The following is a 7959-nucleotide window of genomic DNA, read 5'->3' as shown; positions in this document are numbered from 1 at the left end:
CGGCATGAGAGCGCCCCAGTAAGCCAGTGACTCAGCCCCTGTAATAGGGTTAGAGGCAGAGAATCCCAGTGGAAAGAGGGGAACCGGCCAGGCAGAGACAGCAAGGGCGGTTCGTTGCTCCAGAGCCTTTCCGTTCACCTTCCCACTCCTCGGCCAGACTACACTCAATCATATGACCCACTGAAGAGATGAGTCTTCAGTAAAGACTTAAAGGTTGAGACCGAGTTTGCGTCTCTGACATGGGTAGGCAGACCGTACCATAAAATTGGAGCTCTATAGGAGAAAGCCCTGCCTCCAGCTGTTTGCTTAGAAATTCTAGGGACAATTAGGAGGTCTGCGTCTTGTGACCGTAGCGTACGTGTAGGTATGTACGGCAGGACCAAATCAGAGAGATAGGTAGGAGCAAGCCCATGTAATGCTTTGTAGGTTAGCAGTAAAACCTTGAAATCAGCCCTTGCTTTGACAGGAAGCCAGTGTAGAGAGGATAGCACTGGAGTAATATGATCAATTTTTTTGGTTCTAGTCAGGATTCTAGCAGCCGTATTTAGCACCAACTGAAGTTTATTTAGTGCTTTATCCGGGTAGCCGGAAAGTAGAGCATTGCAGTAGTCTAACCTAGAAGTGACAAAAGCATGGATTAATTTTTCTGCATCATTTTTGGACAGAAAGTTTCTGATTTTTGCAATGTTACGTAGATGGAAAAAAGCTGTCCTTGAAATGGTCTTGCTATGTTCTTCAAAAGAGAGATCAGGGTCCAGAGTAACGCCGAGGTCCTTCACAGTTTTATTTGAGACGACTGTACAACCATTAAGATTAATTGTCAGATTCAACAGAAGATCTCTTTGTTTCTTGGGACCTAGAACAAGCATCTCTGTTTTGTCCGAGTTTAAAAGTAGAAAGTTTGCAGCCGTCCACTTCCTTATGTCTGAAACACATGCTTCTATCAAGGGCAATTTTGGGGCTTCACCATGTTTCATTGAAATGTACAACTGTGTGTCATCCGCATAGCAGTGAAAGTTAACATTATGTTTTCGAATAACATCCCCAAGAGGTAAACTATATAGTGAAAACAACAGTGGTCCCAAAACGGAACCTTGAGGAACACCGAAATTTACAGTTGATTTGTCAGAGGACAAACCATTCACAGAGACAAACTGATATCTTTCCGACAGATAAGATCTAAACCAGGCCAGAACTTGTCCGTGTAGACCAATTTGGGTTTCCAATCTCTCCAAAAGAATGTGGTGATCGATGGTATCAAAAGCAGCACTAAGGTCTAGGAGCACGAGGACAGATGCAGAGCCTCGGTCCGATGCCATTAAAATGTAATTTACCACCTTCACAAGTGCCGTCTCAGTGCTATGATGGGGTCTAAAACCAAACTGAAGCATTTCGTATACAGCCTTTTCTAAAATTTTGGAGAGGAATGGAAGATTCGATATAGGCCGATAGTTTTTTATATTTTCTGGGTCAAGGTTTGGCTTTTTCAAGAGAGGCTTTATTACTGCCACTTTTAGTGAGTTTGGTACACATCCGGTGGATAGAGAGCCGTTTATTATGTTCAACATAGGAGGGCCAAGCACAGGAAGCAGCTCTTTCAGTAGTTTAGTTGGAATAGGGTCCAGTATGCAGCTTGAAGGTTTAGAGGCCATGATTATTTTCATCATTGTGTCAAGAGATATAGTACTAAAACACTTGAGTGTCTCCTTTGATCCTAAGTCCTGGGAGAGTTGTGCAGACCCAGGACAACTGAGCTTTGAAGGAATACGCAGATTTAAAGAGGAGTCCGTAATTTGCTTTCTAATAATCATAATCTTTTCCTCAAAGAAGTTCATGAATTTATCACTGCTAAAGTGAAAGTCATCCTCTCTTGGGGAATGCTGCTTTTTAGTTAGCTTTGCGACAGTATCAAAAAGGAATTTCGGATTGTTCTTATTTTCCTCAATTAAGTTAGAAAAATAGGATGATCGAGCAGCAGTAAGGGCTCTACGGTACTGCACGGTACTGTCTTTCCAAGCTAGTCGGAAGACTTCCAGTTTGGTGTGGCGCCATTTCCGTTCCAATTTTCTGGAAGCTTGCTTCAGAGCTCGGGTATTTTCTGTGTACCAGGGAGCTAGATTCTTATGAGAAATGTTTTTAGTTTTTAGGGGTGCAACTGCATCTAGGGTATTGCGCAAGGTTAAATTGAGTTCCTCAGTTAGGTGGTTAACTGATTTTTGTCCTCTGGCGTCCTTGGGTAGACAGAGGGAATCTGGAAGGACATCAAGGAATCTTTGTGTTGTCTGTGAATTTATAGCACGACTTTTGATGTTCCTTGGTTGGGGTCTGAGCAGATTATTTGTTGCAATTGCAAACGTAATAAAATGGTCCGATAGTCCAGGATTATGAGGAAAAACATTAAGATCCACAACATTTATTCCATGGGACAAAACTAGGTCCAGCGTATGACTGTGACAGTGAGTGGGTCCAGAGACATGTTGGACAAAACCCACTGAGTCGATGATGGCTCCGAAAGCCTTTTGGAGTGAGTCTGGACTTTTCCATGTGAATATTAAAGTCACCAAAGATTAGAATATTATCTGCTATGACTACAAGGTCCGATAGGAATTCAGGGAACTCAGTGAGGAACGCTGTATATGGCCCAGGAGGCCTGTAAACAGTAGCTATAAAAAGTGATTGAGTAGGCTGCATAGATTTCATGACTAGAAGCTCAAAAGACGAAAACGCCATTTTTTTTTTTGTAAATTGAAATTTGCTATCGTAAATGTTTGCAACACCTCCGCCTTTGCGGGATGCACGGGGGATATGGTCACTAGTGTAGCCAGGAGGTGAGGCCTCATTTAACACAGTAAACTCATCAGGCTTAAGCCATGTTTCAGTCAGGCCAATCACATCAAGATTATGATCAGTGATTAGTTCATTGACTATAATTGCCTTTGAAGTAAGGGATCTAACATTAAGTAGCCCTCTTTTGAGATGTGAGGTATCATGATCTCTTTCAATACTGACAGGAATGGAGGTGGTCTTTATCCTAGTGAGATTGCTAAGGCGAACACCGCCATGTTTAGTTTTGCCCAACCTAGGTCGAGGCACAGACACGGTCTCAATGGTGATAGCTGAGCTGACTACACTGACTGTGCTAGTGGCAGACTCCACTATGCTGGCAGGCTGTCTAACATTGTGGAGCTAGAGGAGTTAGAGCCCTGTCTATGTTGGTAGATAAAATGAGAGCACCATGTCATGATGAACGAGGGAGGTCTAGCAGGGGGATAATAGAAAATATGGTCATATTAACGCCACTGCTAAACACCAGCATGAAAAATCTACTCAACAGCTTAGCGAAACATTGTTTCTCTGCATTACTCACTCAATTTGTTTCCACACACACGGACAGAAGTACACACACACACACACACACACACACACACACACACACAGAGAGGGATAGAAGGGGTGGATACATTTCTTGTAGTTTGCAATTAAACTAAACTGTCAAAAGACTGGCAATCAAGCCGTTGAACCAAATGACACCATGTAAATACTTGGATATTTTCCCAGTCTGGTCTTAGCTCTCACACCTCTGATCTACTTGACTTTAGCTATCGGGCTGAATGGGCGAGAGAGACTGGGAGATCGATAACACTGTATTCTAGAGATACCTTGCATAAGCAGCCAGCCTCCATACTGTATTTCATTTGTGCAAACATCAATCTGTTTACTATTACAATACTACAATACAGAGTTTCATAGCCCTTCCTATTAGGCAGGTCTGTTTTTTTGTTAACTCGTGCACATCATTTCCGGTCACAACTTGTAGACGTGCTGCTGTGCGGTTTGTTGCTAACCTTATCAGGGCCTTCACCAGCCAAAGCTAAGTAGTAACATTATGCCTTCTAATTGCAGTACTCATAATATACAGGAGAACGATCGCCTTATGGCACGGATAGCTGTGCTGCAAGCCCAGCTTCAGACATAATCGTTAGGCAAGGGTAATTTAAGAGTAGGAAAGGATGAAACAGCATCTGTGCCACCAATACGTACAGATAGTAGTATAAATCCCCTCTCACAGTCCCCGCACCCAGACAATTTTCACATGGCTTCTGGAAGGAAATGCTGTAGGAATGCTCAACTGGTGTCGCTCAGTCAGCCAAACTTTCAACCAGTTCTCCCCATTAATCAACGGGTCGGAGTCAGAGGCCGAGCCTTCTCGGGTCTCTCCTCCTCCCATTATGGGGTCTGAGATGCCAAAGCCTCACACCATTAACTCTGACAAATTGAAAACCCTAGTCATTGGCGACTCCATTAGCGCAGTATTAGACTTAAAATGAATCATCTAGAGATCATACACTGTTTACCAGGGGGCAGGGCTACCGAAGTTAAGGCTAATCTGAATATGGTGCTGGCTAAGGCTAAAACTGGTGAATGTAGAGAGTATAGAGATATTGTTATCCACATCAGCACCAACAATGTTAGGATCAAACAGTCAGAGGTCACCAAGCGCATCATAGCTTCAGCATGTAAATCAGCGAGAAAGATGTGTCGGCATCGAGTAATTGTCTCTGGCAGCAGAGTCTCACAACTCAATTGCTGGTTGAAAACTGTTTTCTGACTCCAGAAAGATAGAATTTGCAGATAAATGGTCCTCTTTCTGGGACTCAACCACAAACACGACCGAGCCTGGCCTGCTGAGGAGTGACGGACTCCATCCTAGCTGGAGGGGTGCTCTCATCTTATCTATGAACACAGACAGGGCTGTAACTCCCCTAGCTTCACAATGAGATAGGGTACAGGCCAGGCAGCAAGCTGTTGTTAGCCAGCCTGCCAGCTTAGTGGAATCTGACACTAGCAAAGTCAGTGTAGTCAGCTCAGCTATCCCCATTGAGACAGTGTCTGTGCCTCGACCTAGGTTGGGCAAAACTAAACATGGCGGTGTTCATTTTAGCAATCTCACTGGAATAAAGACCTCCTCCATTCCTGTCATTATTGAAAGAGATTGTGATACCTCACATCTCAAAATAGGGCTACTTAATGTTAAATCCCTCACTTCCAAGACGGTTATAGTCAATGAACTAATCATAATCTTGATGTGATTGGCCTGACTGAAACATGGCTTAAGCCTGATGAATTTACTGTGTTAAATGAGGCCTCTCCTCCTGGTTACACTAGTGACCATATCCACCACGCATCCCGTAAAAGCTTGAGGTGTTGCTAAAATGTACGATATCAAATTTCAATTTACAAAACAAAAAACAGCGTTTTCGTCTTTTGAGCTTCTAGTCAGGAAATCAATGCAGCCTATGTCGTGGAAATATTTGGTCAATCATATATATTTAAAAAATACCGGCGCACGGGAGTTCAAATTGACTTTTTATTACTGAGTTGGATCATGAACTGCCTTCTAGTCTTGGCACACACGTTTTATACACTCCTTATTCATACTCATAGTAACTCCTCTTAATGGCTCATCACCTCTGGCATTTAGCCACCGCTATCATATTAGGACATGGAAGCTGTAGAGTCACATAAATAGTTTCATGCATGTAGGACCATAGCAACAGACCGTGGCACTCTACAGGAAAAACCAATACATGTCATCCTGCTAAATCTTTTGAGAGAGACACCCCTGTTCTGGAAAAGACCCAAGAGGTGTAACCATAGTTGGCTATAATAGTTACAAGAATAACCGATAGGTGCATATCTAAAGGTGTCCAAGGACCTAGAACACATATAGAGTACTAGTTTTGCTGACTCCTTCTGAAATAAATAATTGCCACATACGTACTGGAAAATTCACAATACCTACCGAATCACTTTTTATAGCTACTGTTTACAGGCCTCCTGGGCCATATAAAGCGATCCTCAATGAGTTCCCTGACCTTGTAGTCATGGCAGAAAATATTCACATTTTTGGTGACTTTAATATTCACATGGAAAAGTCGGAGCCATCATCGACTCAGTGGCTTTTGTCCAACATGTCTCCGGACCTACTCACTGCCACAGTAATACTCTGGACCTAGTTTTGTCCCGTGGAATAAATGTTGTGGATCTTAATGTTTTTCCTCATAATCCTGGACTATCGGACCACCATTTTATTATGCTTGCAATCGCAACAAATAATCGGCTCAGACCCCAACCAAGGATCATCAAAAGTCTGTATGAAATGGCGCTACACCAAACTGGAAGTCTTCCGACTAGCTTGGAAAGACAGTACCATGCAGTATCGAAGAGCCCTCACTGCTGATCGATCATCCTATTTTTCCAACTTAATTGAGAATCCAAAATGTATTTTTGATACTGTCGCAAAGCTAACTAAAAAGCAGCATTCCCCAAGAGAAGATAGCTTTCACTTCAGCAGTGATAAATTCATGAACTTCTTTGATGAAAAGATCATGACCATTAGAAAGCAAATTACAACCTCCTCTTTAAATCTGCGTATTCCTCCAAAGCTCAGTTGTCCTGAGTCTGCACCACTCTGCCAGGACCTGGTTAATGACTGCAAATGTTTTTGATAGGACAGCATGTGATCATCTGTAAAACTCATATTGCCATGGATTTAGATTTTTTTGGGTAAACAGCATTGCCAACAACATTTTAGCTAGGCCTGCTATAACTAAGCAACAGATAGAACAATGGGTTATTAAAAATCTTTGACCAGGCTTTGTGTCGCATCTTCGACAGTAATTTATGTTTTGACAGAATGAGTGCGAGGAGGAGAGGCAACAATGCTTGACTGTGACAATCAAGCCCCAACCGTCTATCGCTGCTGACAGATTCTCCGCGTCAAAAGACAACATTGGCACACAACACGTAACCGTCAATTTCACCGAACAGGCCAGGGACAAGTGCTGTTCGCCATTTGAATGAAAATGGCATTTTAAATGCTTGAAATAGCTAGCTAGTCATATTCAATTAGAATTGAATGCCACGCTATTCAATTCAAGTTCAAATGAGTTTGTGTAGCCCTATTCCCATTGCCTGCCTAGCTTAATTAACAGTAAGTAGCCTAAAGCTCAGGATAATACCTGAGAGATCACAGTGCCTTGCAAAAGTATTCACCCGCCTTGACATTTTTCCTATTTTGTTGCATTACAACCTGTAATTTAAATGGATTTTTATTTTTATTTCATGTAATGGACATACACAAAATAGTCCAAATTGGTGAAGTGAAAAAAATAACTTGTTTCTGAAAATTCAAAAAGATTAATACGGAGAAGTAGTGCGTGCATATGTATTCACCCCCTTTGCTAAGAAGCCCCTAGATAATTGGTTGCACCAGATCTTACCTTCAAAAGTCACATAATTAATTCAATAAAGTCCACCTGTGTGCAATCTAAGTGTCACATGATCTCAGTATTGTTAAGATATTTTATCAATGTTTAAGATAAATGATTAAATAATTCTACCCAGAAACTTAACCATTAGGATTAGAGGTTATGTAGCATGAACAAGGAGTAATTCAAAATAATAAACACAGCTCCAACTAGGTTGGAGGGGGGAGAGAGGAATGCATGTGTGTGCCTAAAGTAAGAAAAGAGAATCCTTAACCTATGTTTGAACCGACCTGTCTATAACTCTGTGGGTATAAAATAAGACAGCGAGAGCCCCTCCGGGTTTTCCGTATCTGGGGGGGGACTGGAACTGTCAGCTAAGTGGTAATAAACTGTGGTGAGACTTCAGGAGATAATCCAGATATAGAGTGTGCATTAGTGGGTTGGAATGGACTTTTGAATCTGCTTTGTCCTTGACGGAGAGTAGGAGGAGTCTTCAAGACGCTATGACGAAATGTGTCGTATATAAACCAACGTACAGTATATTGTATTATGACCAGCGCTCTCGAGAATAAACGCTATTGGCTAATTTCAGTTGACTGGTCTCTGTCTATTTTATGCAATTAAGGATCTTACAAATTCTTAGAAACGGACAGAGTGTTTTAAATTGAATTGGTTAATGAACACATAA

The sequence above is a fragment of the Oncorhynchus kisutch genome, linkage group LG23 (assembly GCF_002021735.2).
Source record: "Oncorhynchus kisutch isolate 150728-3 linkage group LG23, Okis_V2, whole genome shotgun sequence".
In the NCBI taxonomy this organism is placed as follows: domain Eukaryota; kingdom Metazoa; phylum Chordata; class Actinopteri; order Salmoniformes; family Salmonidae; genus Oncorhynchus; species Oncorhynchus kisutch.
The sequence above is the reverse complement of the archived record's forward strand: the minus strand, read 5'-3'. Positions refer to the sequence as shown.